Source organism: Anolis carolinensis, chromosome 4, assembly GCF_035594765.1.
Source record: "Anolis carolinensis isolate JA03-04 chromosome 4, rAnoCar3.1.pri, whole genome shotgun sequence".
In the NCBI taxonomy this organism is placed as follows: Eukaryota; Metazoa; Chordata; class Lepidosauria; order Squamata; family Dactyloidae; genus Anolis; species Anolis carolinensis.
The window spans coordinates 154261873-154282968 of record NC_085844.1 but is presented as its reverse complement, the minus strand read 5'-3'; the positions used below and the strand labels follow the sequence as shown (position 1 = coordinate 154282968).

General features: G+C 38.5%; 1 protein-coding gene and 1 pseudogene across 2 annotated transcripts in view; one reads left to right on the top strand and one right to left on the bottom strand.

Annotated features, from left to right (window-relative positions):
• The window catches only part of LOC134298599 (large ribosomal subunit protein mL66-like), a 29712-nt pseudogene extending 24764 nt beyond the window's left edge, over positions 1-4948 (top strand).
• Positions 1-21096, bottom strand: part of LOC103278655 (uncharacterized) — a 356515-nt gene that overhangs the window by 119344 nt on the left and 216075 nt on the right. The gene's annotated exons all lie outside the window — the stretch shown is intronic.

The following is a 21096-nucleotide window of genomic DNA, read 5'->3' as shown; positions in this document are numbered from 1 at the left end:
ACTACTTCTTTAAAGATATTTTTCTAGTAAATCCTTCCAATCGTTTTAGATTTCAGTTTTATTTCATTTTCATTTATTATTTTTGCTTCCTATGTGCATGGACCCCGATCTAATTTGCAGATGAAAACCATGTGGCTTTCAGATACTTATAGCCTTCAACTCCTAAGCAGCACTAACTGGCATAGGGTGGTTCCAGATCTATTGCATTTAAAAAATGCAGAAGTGCAGAAGAGGGCCACCGAAATGCAGAAGAGGGCCACCGAAAAAAAAAAATTGAGGCCTGGTGAGTTCTTTTATTTTTAAAGTTTTCCTCCTTTGTGTGAAAACTATTCACATTTACCTGAGGCATCATCTGGAAACCCTTCTTAAAGAAGCGAGAGCTCCTGCTTCTAAAGGGCTCTCTGGATGGGCCCATAGACAGTATTAATGAGGAATTCTGAGAGTTGCAATCTAACTAAGTCTTAAGAAAGACCTAAACCCACTTGTTACCATCAATGCTAACAGTTTTATGGTTTATACAATCTTTTGATGTATTGTAATCTTTTAAATGTTCAATGTTTTAGCTTTATAAAAATTTAATTGCTTTTAAATTAACTTTTATGTTTATATTATATCAAAGATTTTTATGTCATTTTTGAAAATTTGCATTGTTTTAAAATATTAGCCACCTTGGAACCCATTATTGGGAGAAAGGCAGGATATAAATGAATAACAACAATTTTAACAGCAACTAGACAATGCCCATTTAATCAACAGAAACTACATAAGTGTTGATTTTCCGAGTTACTTAGTTGGGCCTGACAATATGATTCAAATCTCAGGCCCCTTCTATACTGCCATATAAAATCCAGATTACCTGCTTTGAACTGGATTATATAGCAGTGTAGACTCAGATAATCCAGTTTAAAACAGATAATGTGGATTATCTGCTTTTATAATCTGGATTCTGTGGCAGTGTAGAAGGGGCCTTAGTCTGCTTGGTGATTCCTCACGTTATGACATTATTATGCAGCTGAATTCTTGCTACTTATGAATAACATTTTTGATTTCAGTTTTTAATTGTTCTCATTTGGTAGGTTTTCCTACTTCTTATTTTTTTAATATGTGTTCTCTTGTGCATGGTATAGTGGGTTTTGAATTGTGTTCAATTGTTTGAATTGTGTTCTATGTGCAAGTTACTTTAATTCACATATACAAACAGTGATATTCTCAATGGCCAGGTACGATTATTCTAATGAACTATGAGCAGCATTTCTTTAATTGCTTTTTAATTTTTGCATATCACTTTTGAGATCCAGTGTGGTGTAGTGGCTTGAGCACTGGACTCATTCTGGGGGCCCATTCACACAGCCATATAACCCAGAATATCAAAGCAGATAATCTACAATATCTGCTCTGAACTGGATTATCTGAGTCCACACTGCCATATAATCCAGTTCAATGTAGATTTTATACAGCTGTGTGGAAGGGGCATGGAAATCAGGGTCTGATTCCCATTTGGTCAAGGAAACATACTCTCAGCCCTAGAAATCCCCATAATGGATTCGCCCTAGGCTGGAAATGACTTGAAGGGACATTTTAAAATGTGTTGCTACACATTTTAAAGCTGTACATTTTTAATTAGATATAATTAATATGCAAGGCAAGAAGTGAGATAGACATCAAACAAACAAACAACCATTAAATATGCTGTCACGTGCCTGAAATTCTAAGAATACATAGCAATAAGGTTGTGTCTATGAGCCAAACTCAATTCTATGATTGGGCCAATGAGAAAGTTTGTGTGAATTCATGGATCATCAAGCATGGTTATTATGGCACTCTGAATGGATTTTAAAATGCACAATTAACTAAAGAAAAACATATATTTATTCCAGTGCAAATTTCACTATGGTAGAAATCCCAGAGTTTGAATAAACATAATGTGATGCTTTTGACTCTTGGTAAAAGATGAAATGGTCTTGCATCTAGTTCATCTGGTCCATGTAACAGAATTAGAACTTAGAAACGCCACTTTTGGGACCACTGTTTCTAGAAACCCATAGACAGTACAGTATAATACAGTACATGTTGGCTGTGTAATTCTGATTTGTAGTCCAAAAAAGTAACCTTTATGTGTTTTGATAAAAAAGAATTCCCACACTAACCGGGCACATGATTTCAGCCAGAGATCTTTCCTAACTCCATCTGGGGATTACAGGACTGAACCTGGAACCTGTTGCATATAAAAGCATGTGTTCTGCCAATGAGCTATCGTCCTTTGCCTTTTTGAAGAGGGTAGGCGATGCACTCATCATGTCACAATTCCATGCAAAATGGCATAGCCAGAAAACAAACAGGAAGATCATGTATGAAACAGTGTTATTAAATGCTGGAAATATCAAATTATTTTGTGCTGTTTTCCATGATTAGTGGCATTATGCCGTTATGCAAATAATCTGTTATTTATAGAGAGATGCATTATGCAGTTATGCAAATCACCTATAAATAATTAATATTTTTCATCATTATTTGTGAGGAAATATCCCCCTAAAGCATGCAATATCAGGTATTTAATATTGTGAGGTCCTCTTGCATGTTACAATTTCTGAATATCATGGTGTTTAGACCAATGATTTTCACATTATAATCCAGGATCTGCAAATCTCTATGAAGCCTGCTATAAATATTATGAACTATTGTCTAAAACCTGGTCTTAGCAGTGATCATGGGTGTTACCATGGAATATGACTGAGAAACATGTATAATCTGAATGCAGCTATATCCCAGACAACTCAGTAAAGCATACAGGTGCTGTAGTCAGAGCCGGTCCAAGGTAATTTTCAAGTGTAGGCGAACAGAAATCCCCCCCCCCACAAAAAACCCAATCACTGAAAAATAAAAGTGTTGGATAAGCAAAAAAGTTGGATAATAAGGAGGGATTAAGGAAAAGCCTAAATAAACAACACTCTGAAAATGGGAAATCCAGACAGGAAGCAATTAGGGCCAACTAACACCCCCCAACCAAAGATGCCCCCAGAGAGGAAGCCCCACTTGCCTTGCTTCCTAGACTTCCTACAGAGGAGGAGGCTGAGTTGGATGACCCAGTAGTCTGAATCAGTACAACTATTTCTGATAATGTATGTCAGATTTTCTCAAACTGACATTTTCCAGAAGTGCTGGACATTCATTACTGCCATCTCTGCCTTGCATATCCATTAGAAAGTGTAGATTCTATATCTCTGCTAAACTAAATAGTTGCATACAGGTGTTAAAACTTTAATCCTCGGGAAAATCTACTTATAAATGAAGGTACTAGGACTTATTTAACAATTTCCCTCCTTTCTCATAAATGGGGCCAAAAGTGGCTCACCTATGAATTAAAACAAGCTCCATAAATTAAAAGGTAACAGTAGAAAATGAACATTCAATTAAATAAGTGTGTATGCATAGTCAAAGCAATGGTATTCCCCATAGTAACCTATGGTTGCGAGAGCTGGACCATAAGGAAGGCTGAGTGAAGGAAGATAGACGCTTTTGAACTCTGGTGCTGGAGGAAAATCCTGAGAGTGCCTTGGACCGCAAGAAGATCCAACCAGTCCATCCTCCAGGAAATAATGCCCGGCTGCTGACTGGAGGGAAGAATATTAGAGGCAAAGTTGAAGTATTTTGGCCACATCATGAGAAGACAGGAAAGCTTGGAAAAGATCACGATGCTGGGGAAAATGGAAGGAAAAAGGAAGAGAGGCCGACCAAGGGCAAGATGGATGGATGGTATCCTTGAAGGAACTGGGGGCAGTGACGGTCGACAGGGAGCTCTGGCATGGACTGGTCCATGAGGTCACGAAGAGTCGGAGACGACTGAACGACCGAGCAGCAGCAGCAGCAGTATGCATTAAATTAATTCACCCAAGTTAGGTAAGATAATCAATACTTACTTTACAGGCTTCCCAAAAACCATATTGTCTTCCTAGGCTCCTTTCTGCCGCAGGAGACAGGAGTTGCCTCGATGGCGCCCCCAACAACATGGCGCCACAGGCAAATGCCTAGTTTGCCTGGTGGTAGAACCGCCTCTGGCTGTAGTGGCCATATTTTTAAAATATAAACTACAGAGAAGAAATGGATGCTATAAGACATAGGTGGGAATCATGTCACTTTCCAGAAGTTCTTTCATTGCCTTAATAAGCAATATAGCCAGTTGAGAGGAATGAAGAAAGCTCTAGTTCAAGAACATATGGAGGATTGTGGCTGCCGTGGTGCTGCTTTCCAGCTGCCGAGGCCTGTTCTCTGGGTTGCTTTGGGGCGGCTGGGCCAGGGTTTTGTCTCCGGGGCTCCGGCAGGTTGTAGAAAGGACAGAAGGAAACACAACTGTTATTGAAGGCAAGATTCTGGGGGTTGTAGAAGCTCCAACTCCTCCAAATCCCTCTGGGCAATGTCTTATCTGCCGCTGGAATCTGAAGCACAAATACAATTTTGAAGACGTCTTGCTGCTTAGTCAGTTCATACACTCTGATGGAGGGATGCTGCCTCATGGGCCTATGTACAGTAGAGCATAAGAAGATTGCAATATGTGTCCAAATGGCTCATCAAGCAGGTTTGCTGCCAAATCATAGGCCTAAATTTCCAGAAGGTTTTGTTCCAAAAAAACCAAGAAGATACCTCTCAACAGGTATCTTACCCGATATTCTATCAAATCTATGAAACCCATCTACAATAAGGGCCGAAAGTGGTGCAAGGTTCCTATGCCGATATCACATCCCATCCTGAAAGATAATGTTAATATCTTCGGTTTAACCACTAAAGTACTGGCAATAATTTGGAACAGTTCAGTCAGTACAACATTTCAATAATTTCTATCTCTTTTACATTCTAGAAGAGAAAAGGGGTGTTTCATTTTGGCTAGAAGCATGCAGAAATTAGATAAAAGGCAATTTACTGATAGCTTCACAATAACTTTTTTGTATTTAAATCTTAATTAAACTCTTCAAGTAAAAAAAAAAGAACATATGGAGGCCCACACTTTTCCTCCCCTAACAATTTTTTTATAATCCTTGCATTGCAAAATGATTACATTCTTGTAGTGTATTGGGTAGTATTTAGTACACAGTGGCTGGATTAAAGTGTGTGATTCTGTCCTGTCAGAGACAGAATATCTTTACAAAACCTGGTCTGCATGTGAATGAAATCAGTGCATACCTAATTCTATTGCAAGGAGAGGCTCTTTTACTATAGTGAATGTATAGACAAACAAGGCATGGGCTGAAATCCAGACCATTGACTGGAGCTGATTAAGCTCCTTTGTTACAAAAGTGTCACTAGCTACAGGTCTGTTTGTGGACACAATTGAAAGCACTAACAGTGACCTACAAAGTTATGACTTGGGACCAGACTGTTTGAAGGACTTCTTCCTTGTGAATTTCTGGACCAGACCTTTCAACATGCCTTATCCGAATCCCTCCACACTCCATAAGGCATATTAGGTGGAGAGACATGAGAGAGAGATAGGTTTTCTCAATAGTCACTATTAGGCTGGGGTACTCTCTTTCAAGGGAAGCTAGGCTGGGGGGGGGGGCAGCAGACAATGACCTTCTTATGCAGACAAACCTTTGGCAGTTAAGTTGCATTGTGGTAAGAAGGTCTTTCAATCTGGGTAGGTTCTGTCTCCCCCCCCCCCCACTTCTCAATCTGATCTTAATTGCTTTTTCTGTTGGAAGGGACCCCAAAGGCTATTCAGTTCCATTGCTTAATTCATCTGTATATAGATTTGACTGTACTTCTCCTGGTTGGTTTTATCTTTAGCTGTCTCAAGAGAAAGTGACATGGAAGTCAAATTCCATTATGCGAGGGGGGAAAGGTCACTTCCATGGAGGGCCCAAAATCAGGTGAAATTATCTTCCCAAATGAAAACATTTAGGAACAATGGGTGCTGTTAGAGGGTGCAATCCTCTAAAGTACATTTGGGGTGCTAATATTGCCCCCTAATTCCCTACAGTTGGTCTTTGTAATATGTGTGTAGGCTGCTAACACTTACAAGGGTGATTCTTCATCCAATAAACACATGCTTTCATGGTGTTGGCTGAGGGACTTTGTGCTTTAATCCTATTTCACATATTGATAAAACATGATGATGTCATTTCATATCTTTCCATGTTGCAGGCAGCTCAAGTGGGCACAGATACAACAACACCTAAACCTTCTCTATCACTGCCTCCTCCCTTGATGCCAAAATTCTTCAGAATGCAGAACTCTTTTAGCTTCATAGTTTTTTTATTTAAAATATACCCCAGCCTAATTTCAGAGTCTGATTTCCCAGTACAAACTTGAGCAACAAATATATAATTATTCTCATAAATAACTCAAGAATGTACAGTACATTTCAAACAAGTTTCCCCACAAGGCACAAGTGTCCTATATTAAATTCTTTTTTAAGTGTAAGTTGATTAAGGTAAAAATTAGTTGTTATTACCTTATGGACATTTTAGAATTTTGCAGCATTTCAAAGCCAGTTCTAGCAGGAGTAGATGTGTTGCCGCCCACAGGTATAATCATCAGGAAAATTAATAATCATGTTCAGAGTGGCTATAAATCATTGTGGTTTAGGCAATTAATACAGGGAAGAAAAGATGAAAGATCTGTAAGTATTATTATTGTGTAAAGTATACATTGTGAACACTCAGATCCAACATAGTCAAATTGCAAATGCAAGGTTTATGATGTGAGTACATAATAATATAGGGCCATCAAAGGGAAGGAAGCAAGAGATTTGGAATAAATAAGAATAGTATATTGTAAGAGTTAGTAGCTCCTGGTGTAAATTGTATGAAATAGTCCCAGGTTAGTTCACCTATATAATAAACCTGTTTGCAATCATTTTTCTGCCATGTATTTTTAGGTTTATGTCTAAATCATAATGTGTGAAGAACCCCCTAAGGAGAAAACATGCACACACTTAACAGGGAGTAGATCCCTTTGAATGTAGTAAGGCTTATTTCAAATTAGACATAAGGCATGTGCTCTGAATAATGGGAAGGAAATCAGGCCGTACCACTTGCTTATGTTGCTATTTTAGGAGATAAAGGCCAGCACCCTGTTGGTGACATATGGATATGTGCCTTCAAATCACCTGCCAACTTATGGGAATCCCTTGATTTCATTGGGTTTTCTTAGGCAAGCAATACTCAGAGATGGTTTTGCCAGTTCTGTCCTCTGTATATCCTACAACATCTGACATTCATTGGCAATCCATCATCCAAGTACTAGTCACTGCTGACCTTGCTTAACTTCTGAGAGCAGTTAAGTTAAGTGTCTTTAAGTGATATAATTGGGAGTTACATCCACATGTGTACTCTTTCGGACATTGAGGAAGGTGTCTATATGTTGTTGAAGGCTTTCATGGCCAGAATCATTGGGCTGCTGTGAGTTTTCTGTATGGCCATGTCTGTATGGCTGCTGTATGGCCATGTCTAGGATCCTTTTCTGAAAAGTCATCATTACAACACACAAGAGTAGCTGTGCATCTACAAAGTGCTTCATTTTATTCATACTGCCCTTGAGCACCAAGAAGAGTAAATATTTTGCTGAGGGAAACATCTGAATTGAGGAAGCATCTCCCACTAAACACTTCAGTAGAAACTTAGAGTTCTCTAACATGATGTTCAGTACTTTATCAAACCAGGAGGAATTAACCCAAAATATTTTAGGCAGTGGGTGCTATTAACTTCTTTTGATCTATTCTTGATAGGATTGTCTTTATGTTTTCATTCCAATTGTATAGCATCTTTTATTTTAGTGTTAGCTGGCCAAAGTACCATTTATAGTATTGGTGGAGAATACAACGAGTTAGTAAAAATTCACATCTTCGAAATGGGCTGTATATAGTTGATTCTCACAATTTGTGGACTTATACTACTATTACCTATGGTTGAATGGTCTTTATTCCTTGCTTTGCTTTTATATTTCAAACTAGCACCAAATTAGTTCATTTTTTAAAATTGCCATAGTGGTTAACACATTTAAAGATGCAAATAATCACATCTCTATTATTTTGGGGCAAATCCCAACCTTCATGGCCAGGTTATCAGTTAGAAATATTTATATCTAAAATTGATATTCAGCACTGAAACTAAAATAAACCACGCATGCATTCAAGTAATTACACATTCTATGGAGCTTTTAACGTTTATGACCATTGTTTCAATTTGTCTCATGAATTGTATTCCAAAATTCAAAAATGATTTATGTGACCTGATAAACTTTCAGATGTATCTTGTTCAACTGGAATTGCAAAGTCAAACGCTTAAGTCAAATACAAATTTAATTAGATGCTGAAAGAAAACCAGACTTAAGGGGGATGGGAAGGCCAACCAATTAGGTCAAAATGGCACTAAGGGATACCTTTTCCCCAGTGATAGCTGAAACAATTTTAGTAAGTAAGTAAGTAAGTAAGTAAGTAAAAGTTTATTTGTATACCGCCCTCTCTCCCAAAAGGGACTCAGGGCGGTTTCCAATATAAAATCAGCATAAAACATTGTACAATAAAACACTGAAAACACTATAAAACGCTATAAGAATTAGAAACGAAAACAAAACATAACAATTGACTAAAACAATCACATAGAGGATGGCCTGGAGGGACCACTAGAACTAAAATGCAATGTGATATTCTAAGATGCTTTGGGGTAGAGGAATAAAGTGCAGTGTTTCAAGTCAAAGAGGTGGCCTGTGCGACTACTATAGCTATGGGCTCGGTTATCCAAAGGCGCAGCGGAAGAGCCAGGTTTTAAGCAGCTTTTTGAAGGAAGCCAGGGTATTAGAAGAAATAAATTCCGTAGATATCCAAATGATGCTAAAGTAAATGCCATTGCAAAGATAATATTCTTGTTCTTTAGTGTGCTTGGTTTCTTTAAGGTTTAGATTATTGCCATTGAACTAATACCTGTCAGTGTGTTTTGGAGTGATGGAGGTTAATTCTTGTTAAAGGGCTGTCAATAACAGATATGGAATATTAACTACTTAAATCCTTCCATACCAAAACAGTCTAATTTTTATTGTCACAATTCATAATGAACTCTTTGATGTAAAGGAAACCAGTAGGGATTAATTTCAGTAGAGCAAGAAATGGAAACATGGCCACAGAGAGAATTAGTGGCATATGCCTAAGTTTCAGATACAGTGAGGGAAGTCCTAAATCACTTACAGATATGGGCAAAGATATTGAAGCTCAGTTCAGATAAAATGAAATTCTATTTCCCATATAGTTTTTTGGCTTAGTAGAATTGTGTACATTTTCTGCTAGGTGGGGTTCCTCTTTCTTGAAGGAATAAGTTCACAACATGATGATGCTTCTTAGTTTGGGGTATATCTGATTCATGATTTGCATTTCTACAGGAACAGTAGCTGACATATTTTAAGGGGGAATCATCCCATTTCCCAAAGTCAGATACCAAGCACTTCAACAATCAGTTTATGAAGCATGCATTCGTAATTGGAGAAGACTGCAACAAGATAGGGATGAAAATTCCTTACAATCACAAGTGTTATATTAGGCTAGGGTCTTTATGTTTGTCACTACTGAAGGAAAAATATGCTTCTACAGAATGGTTATTTTTATAAAGTATTCCCTCAGATATATGTATGAACTTATATAAATTCTGAATAGATATGCATGTAACCGAGATTTCAAACTTGGCAGTAATGTGTGTTAGATTATATCCAATGGCATTCATTCTGAAGTAGAAATGCATTTTACACAGAAAAATCAAAATACACACAACAATTGCATCAAAGAATAAGAAAATACTACGGCAGAACTTTGTGAATGGCAATCATAAAGATATAATGGAAATAGCTATAAAATACTATACAGTTACTTCAGAATGGGGGAGTATTGACTTAAGGATAAAGGTAGTCATTGTCCAGGACTACCAGTGCTATAAGGTACTAGATCTGGGGCCCAACCAGATGGCCCAAAAGGAGTGCCCTGTTGGACTTTTACCTGAGGCTTTCAAATGACGTCTTAGGTAAAAGAGGAAGAATTCATGAGAAAGCAGGAAAACCCTGCTTTGTTGCAAATTATTTTGATAGTCCATTAAACCCACATCTTTCTAATGGAATATGGGCCCTGTGGGGACAGACTACTGGGTAGTCTCAGACTACCCAGGAGTCTGTCCCCACAGCTCAGTTTGCTCCTTCGGGCCCCATAGGCCTGGAGACGCTAATAGGGAACCCACTCCCTCCCCAAATCCCCCCTAAAACTTTTTTTAAAAAGAAAAAAATCACTGGGCTACCATTATGTGTTGCTGCATGCTTCCTGGCATGTACCAATGTTGCGCTAGGAGGCAAGGAGGACAAATTGCTCCTGCCCCGCCTCCTAGCACAACATTTGTACATACCAGGAAGCATGCAGAGAGGCATAATGGTGGCCCGGTATGTTTCTTTTTATTTTAAAGGTTTTGGGGGGGATTTGGGTTGTTCCCATTCCAGTGCATAGTTACACCTCTTTTGGGTGCCCGTGCATACAGCAACATGGGCAAAAATGGGTTACTTTAATCTGTTTTCATTCACAATAAGTTGCTATCTGGAAGTGCCCTTTGATTGCAGGGGCGGCAGGATTGGAGGCTAAGTAAGAAGCTTCTGAGAGGAGAAGGAAGAACAAGCAGGAGACGGTGTGGTGGTGGTTGAAGGCTATATCTAAGCTGAAGAAATGTACAAGATAGAAACAGATGGTAGAGGAAGGAAGTGACCAATGCACAAGCGGGGGTACTCTCTTTAAAAAAAAAAAAACAGATTTGTGGATGGCAGAAAATAGAATTGCTCTTTCCTGAGTTTTGCTAGACTTTCCCAAGGAGGTGTTGTGTTTTGTAATTTTAGTTAAACAAAGCCAAATACAAAGCTTGTAAGAGGAAATTTTGGCAGAGACACCAGAGAAAGATAAAAGTAAGCATGTTTTCTGAGCCAGATGTGGGATTCAAGAGAGAAAATAACAGAATTGCCTCGTTAATTCACAGATTTTGGAAAATGAGAATGGGAAAGATCAGGGAGCGGGAGACAGAGTGAACTCCTATAAGCTTAAGAGTTCAGAGTCCAGTGGTTTCAACTTAAATGATAGTAGCAGGTATATAGGAGCAGAAGGCAGAAACTTTCTGACTGAGATAGAGATAGCAAGCACAACCAGGAACAGAAAGAATTATCTTGAGTTTTATGTGATTTGGACCCCTTCAGCTTTGCTTCCTTTTCTCAAGTTTCATAATTCATAATCTTGCACCAGTTTGTTGATGAGGAAACAGATTACAAAAGAACACAGTAATGACTAAGACTGACCTGGTTCAGGTAGGATAAAATAATTGCATTCTTTGGGAAAATGAGGGAAAATGTGATGATCACTCTGCTCCACACAGATGATCTTATCACTGTGATTTTTTAGTCCATGAATCATTGTTTGCCAACTGCAGGAAGTCACAGTGAAAGATAGAATTCTTTGCCTAGGGGTATATGTTCATGTCCAATAATTTAACCAACATTTCTGTCAGTCCTGGTGGTGGTTAATGGAGTTACATTCCTCCTTTTTGTACTAAACAGGTGCTGGTTTATAAATTTGGCTAGAGCGTCATTGTTTTCAATGACTGGCTGACTTCTCATGTTCTGTGTCAGTTCAACCTGCAGTGTCATGGAAGGAATAACTGCACACACAAATCTCAGCAGGAATGTTGTACAATACAGGCAGTCTGGCCACATGCACCTTTAGTGTGTAGATAAAATTATAGTCTATACACAGATGACCTCTCTGTTGCAAGGTTCTCTGTGTTTGACTATAGTCTAGAAGAGAGTTTGGAAACTACAATTTTTATTGACAGAAAGAGACCTTACACCTTGAATAAATAATTTATGTAGAAGCATGCCCATGCCTATATTATTCATGTTTGTTATCCATCAAGAGAATTTAGATAAAAATCTAGCCATATCCATTTCTTTATAGTTCTTCCAAGACATAAAGAATAAATATTACTTAGATAATTATTGAAGATGTTTTAAGATATTATCAAAAGGAGATGAAAATCATTGTTTTTTTTTTCCATCTGAAGGCCTTTTATATATATTAAATAAACAGTAAACCAGGCTTTTCTTCCTTCCTTCCTTCCGTCCTTCCTTCCTTCCTTCCTTCCTTCCTTCCTTCCTTCCTTCCTTCCTTCCTTCCTTCCTTCCTTTCTTTCTTTCTTTCTTTCTATTCACCTGATCCATCTGGGTGGTTAAATTAAATGATCTTTTTCACAAAGGTCAAAAGTTAAGTGTCTTGGTTTCACGAGCCTTTGCCTGTAATGGGATGATAATCCAATTCCTTGACATGAAGAACGAATTCTCGTCCTGTAGTTATTAAATATGCAGGAAGCATGCGTCTGAAGATAAATATATAGAAGTAATGAGAAGTAGGGCTAGGACAGAACACCAAGATAATGTTGAAAACCTCAATGAAATAGAAGGATAGGGCCAAGGGAATTCTTTTAAAAATGTATATATAATTTAGACATTCTTACTAGAGACATTCTCTTACTGTCACAATAAATAGTAACAAAGCACGTGAACATTTCTAGTTAGAAAGGTTGGTTGATCTCTTTCCAGTTTCATCTTTCCTCTATTGAATTCAGTTGGTTACCATTTTTGGCATGCAGTAATGTAGGGATGAACCATGCTTGAAGATTAAGGAGCTCAATTCTCTCATCTTTTAGAGAACTTGTAGAGCCTGCACACATATGTGCAAAACCTATAGGTATTGTACGTATGTGTGCAGGCTATTCAAGTCCTCCAAAGGATGAGGGAATTGAGCTCCTTAATCTTCAAGCCTGGTGATAAATATCATATACACAGATTCAAATGCCCACAGTGTCCTTTGGGGAGTGTGCGAGTCATGTTTTGCCATGTTTTTGCTCCTGAATTGGTTTAGACCCATTTTTTTCGCCAACAGCCAGAAATGAGTTCCCATTTAATTCCTTCTTTTCCCCAAAAAAAGACTTCACCTGGGCCAAACATGGTAAATTGATCCTATTTCCCCAGAGGGTACTGGGTCATTTGGATAATTTTTGATTTCTAGGGACCCTGGGGACCACAAAAGCAGCCTTGGGAGGCTACATGTAGCTTGCAGCCTGTATTTTACCTACTTCTTCCATAATAGAAACCTCAGCATGAATTCAGCATGAAAGCTCAACATGAATTCTAGTAATGGAACTCATAATCTCCTAAGTGAAAATTCTGATAGACCAATGAAGACAGATGCTTTTGAAATGAAAATTCTGAGTTTTGTCTGCTGTGCCTCAGTCAACATTTTCCAGGCTATCCAAAACTGTTTAGTGTGTAGTGTAATTCTATACTCTTAAAGTTTTATGTGGTACTTGCATTGCTAACATTGTGAAATATCTGCCATTGCACCTCTTTTCTGTTCCAGTTTTCATTGGGGAATACAAAGTGGTTGTTTATCCAATCAAAGTGAATATAGTACACTGAATTCAATGACAACTCATTATGCCTAATCCAAGAGTGCACAGCTACATGGCTGCAACCCTGTTGCTTAGTCCCAACTAGTGTAGACTCACTGAATCTATGATGTATTGGTTAGTCAACATTTCGTGAGGCCAAGTGATCCAATACATCTATTCTAGTTGTTAGCCCGAGAACAAATTAGTGATTTGTAAGCCATTCTGAAAGCTTTTGTGGCCCAAGAGCGGGGTATAAATACTCTAAATAAATAAATAAATAAATGCAACTAACCATACACACCTGTGGAACTTTGCTTATACGGCCATTAATTTAATGCATTCATTGCAAAAGTACAAACATATGCATAAGGAAACATATATTTCAATGAACTCATGAGGATTTCAATCATAGTTTCCAGTGTGAAGCCTATTATTGATGAAAGATAGGTATTTTTTGTGTGCTCTTCAAATTTAAAATTGTATACTTCTGGAAGGAAACAGTGTACATTCCAAACCAATGCAAGAAACTACTCAAATATGCTTTTGTGAAAAGTGGGGGTGATGCACTGAACCACTGAATACAGTTTGAATCATATAAACATTGGAGGGGGGGGGGGGCAAACAAAGAGTCTGTTCTTGTCCGATACAAAAAAAGTATCCTCAAAACCTGATGGAATTGGCATGGACAAGATATAGAAACCTGAAAAGGATGAAAAGAGATTTATGTTATGATACAGATCCCCCCTTTGATGAAGCTAAAAAACCCTTTGATGAAGCTAATGCCCTGCTTAGCAAAGTAGAGCATGAGACTAGCAAAGAAACATAACCATTTCCTAAACCCTTTTCCTCATATAAGGAAAGCGGGAGGGGGAAAAATCAACCTTTCTCCAGTTGGCAAAAGCTTCTCTTCATGGCCCACAGGCAATAACTTTCCCATTTCTCATGATTTGTCAGGCAATTATTTATTTGCAGCATGTCAACCAACCTTCACACAACTTTATCTGTTTGTTTTACTTCTGTTGAAGCTCAGCTAGAGTTGCTATAACTGGTTTTTAGTCTTCCACCATTGCTCTTACAGGAAAATTGCTTTCCTCTTCCATCTGAACACGTTTAGACAGAAGAGAAATCTCATTGGAACTTCCTGTTAAATAATTGTGCTTAAGACTGTAGTCCTTTGGCTGAAATCTGATGTACAGATCATGTCTATGGGAATTAAGCATTCTCTGAGAAGACTAGTTCTTTTAACGTCTGCTTTAACTGCTTTAGATTCACAAAAAATTGGTTAATCCATTCCTTGGCTCGTTGACTCGCTTATCCAGTTTCTTGCCATTCAAACTCTTTGCTCAGGGCTGGTTTAAAGAATGACTTTTTTGTAATTCAGCCATGCATTATGACCTTATCTTTGAGACTGTGGGAGGTTATGTGCGTTCACATGCAGAACACATGATCCTGAGGTATTTAGTATGTACCAGGTTTTAATAAAACAAATCCAGACTGAAGTGTGATTATTATTTCTACAATGACTTCAATTAAATAAATGGAGAATGAAATAAGGTATGATGATGGGAAAATACATTCAAAACTGAAATTCTACAAGTTCATTATCCATGACATATTTATATTTGCCATTCAGTAAGTGAAACAAGTAAGTGCTTATAGTTGCATCTTGGTTGTTTTATTCTATATTGTTGAATTAATGCAATTTAACTGCCATGGCTCAAGGCTATGGAATAATGGGATTGGTAGTTCAATGAGGCACCAGCTCTCTTTGGCAGAGTAGATTAAAGATCTTGTAAAACTACAACTCCTTGGCAAATCAATATGTTTTGACTGATGTGGAACTGCTCCACATATGGAGACCCTAGGACAGTGGTTCTCAACCTGGGGTCCTTAGATGTTTTTGGCTCAAAACTCCCAGAAATCCCAGTCAGTTTACCAGCTGTTAGGATTTCTGGGAGTTGAAGGTCAAAAACATCTGGGGACTCCAGGTTGAGAACCACTGCCCTAGGATATTGTCTGATTTCGCTGGGAAGATCATTCCACATCATAAAAAAAGGGGCCATCACATATTATCACACAAGTGAGGATCAGTAACTGGGTATGGAAAGAAAAACATCTCCTTCAGGATGAAAGCATTGGAGTGGCATATATAGAAGACGAAATCAACCTGCTCCTGGCCTGTTTCCTAAATAACCATTGGCAAGTAATGGCAGTGAGACGATGGTAATGGATGATGGAACGAAATTAAGCCCTTTGCTGAAATGTTGACCTGGATCCCTCTCTGAACCCAGTGCAGAGTGGTACAGTGAGCGACAGAATGGCTAAAGTCTACATTGTGATGATCTGAAACATAGATGTTGTGAGCAGAACATTCATAGTGTTCACAGGAGCATGTGCCACTAATATAATTTATTTAAAATGAATCTGATGCATGTGCTCAAATTCTTTGAAACATTACCACAATTAATAAAATGGGAACACTGATAGAGGGGGGAAAGGCAGAATGTGCCAGAGTGACAACACACTTCTTAATTAATAACTTTCCCTCTGTATTTTAATAATGTGTAGGATTAGCAGATAAATGTCTCTTTGCTTAGCAGATAAATGTCTCTTTGATAAGAAGGATTTTTAAAGGTTCCTGCCATAGTTATGTTAAAATATAAGTTAAAATATTAAGATATAATAGATATGTTAAGTTATAATAGATATAATGATGCTTGGGCCTATTATGCCTAAGATATAATAGATATATTAAGATTTAATAGATATAATGATGCTTGGGCCTGATAGACTACTTCATTCACAGCAGTTGTGCTACTCCCATAAGAGAAATTTTTTTTTAAGACATCCTGATTGCAAAACATTTTTGCTGCTCTCTCTTTCTTTCAAAACTCAGAACATGAAGTCTACCATTTCTCTTCAAGTTAAGACATACGTGGTATGGGAAATAGATATGTGGGAATTTCTCATTTGATTTGAGGAGGAAAATGACTCTTGACTCTTGACAAGTTTGAGAGATAGACTGGAGTACTTGAAAAGGAATTCTTCACCTGTGATCAGAATTTGGAAAAAAATACCTTTCAGACTTCAATACCCAGAATCCTACTACTAGCCTGGCCATTGGATGGAAAAAGATGACCTTTGAAGTTGACTGTTTCACACTCACAACTTTGATAGATAGCTTCTTTAACATTCATTCACTTGTCTAGAATGAAATATATATTTTAGTGGACAAATCTTGGGACTTGTATCCCTATCCCTCACACTACTATTGACAGCCATTCTGGTCCAAGTAAGTGTGAATCTAGAATGAAGAACAATATAGGATACCGTGTCCTATCCATATTATCCAAATAATGCAACTCTTAAAGATGTGACCCTTAACAGCTGTAATTTCCTACTGTGTTGAGCTTTGAATTATCATGGAAAGCTATTAAGTTACAAGCCATACATGAAAGAAAAGGGAAAAATGCTGCTCTTCTTCCTCTGTACCATCAACAATCTTTACTTTGTGGGAGGCAAACTAGGTACCAGTAGCAGACATGAACATAAAATATTTTCACTAGTAAAGTGCAGAATATTTATTTTCATAAAGAATTCTGATAGCCAAGATAACACCCACAAACAAGCTGTCACCTACCTTCAACTTTCCCTAGAAAATTACCCAGAAAAAGGTAAAGATTCTGAATATTTGCATGTTTCTGTACTGATAGTTTTACAGGGGATAACAAGCCTTGGTGCAATTGGGTGTGAGCAAAAGGTCAAACCATGCCGGCACTTCCTCAAAGATGAAGTGTTGTTTGAGACAGACATTGCCTTCTTGCCAAGTTTTCCTCTAAATCCGTATGTCACGGGACATAGTATTACCAACCTCTTTTCAGAATCCGTCCTCACCTCTGGATCAATTCCTTCATCTCCTGGATGTTTATAGAGGTTTACTATATACACAGGATGTCTGGACTTAGAGTTTCCAAGACTTTTCTTCAAGTGCTGGAAGGGTGCCAGTGACCTTCCACTTTCCCCCAACAGTTTTCTGTGTGGATCGTATCCACTATCTGTTGGTGTTCCAGCTGGCAGGTTTTTACTTGCCTTTGTGAATTAAGGGCCATGAGAGTGGTCTCCAATTCACGGGCTTTCTTGAGGGGCATGTCTTTAGAAGACCTTTTTCGGGATGGCTGCCTAGCCTACCCTGTTGATCCTTGTTGTTTATTACAAGGTGATGCCGCTCCAGGAGAGGTATGGCCCTAGGCACAGATAACTTCTCTTCAGTGGCATGACTCCCACCATCCATGATTAATAGCTCGCTAGTCTACCATATGTGCGTATTTCACAGGGACCACACTGGAGAAGTAAAGGTTGCTTACCTGTAACCGTGTTTCTCCGAGTGGTCACCTGTGAAATTCGCACATCCATTTAACACAAGCTAGCTTCTGGGTGCTAGTCTTTAGAGCAGTGGTCTGTTTCTGAATAACTGTTGGTTGAATCATCTTTTATGACCTCAGCATATAGGCTGATTTGCCTGTTGTATGCCCACATCTGCTTCTGGCTGGGCTCCATGGTGAATGGGGAGTGGAAGCAGCATATGAATATGTGGCAGCAGCAACAACAACATGGGGGGCCTTTGCTGCCTTTGCCAGTGGGATGGGGTCGGCGGAAAGTTGGTTGATGTGGGGTGTGCAGCGATGGGTTCTCGATGCCCTCACCAGGACACCATGGATTCACCACGATCCCTCAATGTGATAAGGTCCTCAATGTTGCCTGTTTTCTTTTATCATACATTTCCCAATCATGTAGAAACACACTTAAAAATGAAATGATATAAATGCCCCCCAAGAAAGATCATTTATCTTTTTACTGGCCAGGAAAAGGGTAGATCAGTGGAATCTGTGGTGAGATGTTTACAGATACAGAACAAATGAAGGGCACGTCAACACTGATCGCTTAGTTTGGGATGGGCCAGATCAGCTTTGTGGCAGATGAACACTGGACGGAACGAATCCAGGGTAACATGGGGCTAGGCCATCTTAACATAGCCTTTACACACATTCACAAAAATTATGGGATGCATTGAATTCTGACTCTGAATTTGGAGCAAACCTTAAATTAAGGAACATGTAAATAGCAGGGCTGGTTCCAAGATGGAACCCTTTGTCATCTTGTGAGTCTTGTGTTTAGGCAGCTTGGAGAAAGGGAACAACACTAACTGTCCTCTCTGGTTCTCCATGTCATAGCATTCTCTGGGCATGACGTGAGCCCTGTTGGCCAGCCATTGTCTAGAGTGACATCGGCCCTACAGTAAAAAAGAATTTCTGATACTTAGGTGGAATCTTTTTTCTTATAATTTGAACTCATTCATTTCAGTAGTCAACTAACATCCAACAGAAATTAGGGAAAAACTGTAAAGAAGAGGAGGGAGTGATTCCTTCTTTTTTCTCTTCCATTTTGCCCCATTGTCACTGCAGCTTATGTCACTGCAGGCAACGGCTGGTGGGCACGACCAGTGTTGCATCTGGAGACTACCATAACATGGAGAATGGGAAGGGATGCTAAGGTTGTCCATCTGGCACCAAACTGGGTTCAACACCACTGGGCAGCTGGGACTTCTTCCCACTCCCACAGGTGGTGGCAGTGGCTGTGAAAACCATCCTGGGTCTAATTTAAAATTCATATGGATTTAATGCCTGATTTCAATGAATAAAGTACCCACCTTCCATTCTCCACAGTTTCTCCCTGTTGGATATTAATAGATTTCATAAATACATGGATTCATATTACACAAGAAGAGGTTACACCTAAATATCAGAAATGATTTTGCTTGTTTGTTTACTGTAAGCGCTCTTCAGTGATGGAATTGATAGCCTTAAAGGGTGGGGGACATTTGAAGTCTTTAAACTGAGATTGGATGGCTATTTTTAGGAGTATTTTAGTTGTGTATTCTAATATGGTAGGGGTTGGACTAGATGATCCCTATGAAACTTTCAACTGTAAAATTCTATAATTCTTTGATCATTTCAATATGAGATCTGTCCCCTGTTTGGCCCACTCATAGATTCCTGTCATTGAGGTTCATGTTTGAATTCACTTTGCTTTCATTAACAAGAAAGCATATTAGATAATTCCAGCTGCAGTCTCTTCTGTGTGCATCCATCTTCTTCATCAATATATTCCCAGTGTATTCTCTGTCGCATGGCATTTTAATTACTTGTATGCAATGTTGTGCATTCAGCAAAAAAACACCCCAAAATATGACAAATGTGATTAAATGTTTCAGTTTTGAGAACATCAGCTTAGGTAAGCTTTTACACAATAAGGCATTAATAACCTTTTGCATGTGATATAAAACAATTTTGTGTGATTGATTAACAGAGTTGTGATGTTAACAGCAATAACAATAGATGAATACTTTACTCATTGTGCAGGCAGATGCAGCCTGGAAAAAGTACATTAAATTACTGTAAGGTTTGCAAAGAAGGCAATGTGGAAGAGAACCATTTGTGTTTTTATGACCAATCTGAGTGAAACGTTCAATAATATTTTATCAATATTACTTAACATTTTGCTTCAGCAAAAAAGAAAATTGATGGAGAACAAAGTCAAACAGTATTCATTCAATTTTTAAAGCACTCTAATGAGCCAGATTGAGGCCCTTTTCACATAACAGGGAAATTGGACCTGTTTCACACAATACATGGAATAAACATCCCATTTTGCACAGAACATGGACTTGACAGAGGACTGTAGGACATTCCATTTCACAACTCCTTTACATCTCTCATATTCTTTAACAGACTACACTGTTCCTTAATGATGCTATTGCAATTCAACATTACGTAGCTTAGGACATCAGTTCGTTTGGCTCAAAATGCTTAGCTGCAACAATGACTTCTCATCCACCAGAGCGATCAAAGCTATCTCTGTCCATAACTTGGTCTGAAAACAGATTGAATGGATCTAGATAATCCATCTCATCCTGGAACCATTGGAATTGAGAAGCCATCACTCCAGTATTTTGACCAGGAATTGAAGATTAGAAACTGGTTTGTAATTGTCAAGTACAGTGGAGTCTAGGGAAGGTTTTTTTTTTTTAAAGAAGAGGTCTTACCACTGCCACCTTGAGGCCCGCAAGGACCCTGCTCTGATGTTAAGGAGGCATTAACCACTTCCTTGACCCAATCCACCAGTCTCCTAAGGCCTGTTTGATAGGCCAGCAAGGGCAGGGGTTGCTCTCATCTCTGCAAGAATCCTGTCCACATCCTCAAGCTTTTGTTATGCTTTTCAGCTGATTTTGGAAATGACTGATCTACATTTGTATGTTAGTTTATGAAGAAAATTACTGGACACACTTTTGGATGGCATTTGTTATATTTGTATCTTACCAACAAATAAGCAGACCACTCCCACCCCCTTTTTGGCATTACAAAGGTTTTGTGAGAGATAAGATCAACTGTAAAGTAATTGTATATTACATTATCTCAGGGATATGCATAATGGGGGGGGGGTGTAAATTAGGGCATTGCACCCATAAAGATTCTCCCCCTATGAATGTTTCTTTCCATTTTCAAATTTCTACTCTGCAACAGAGCAGCACATTGAGAAGTCATTTACCCCTTGAACCTAATTGCTTTGTTCACTTTCTCTGGGTAACTTTCCC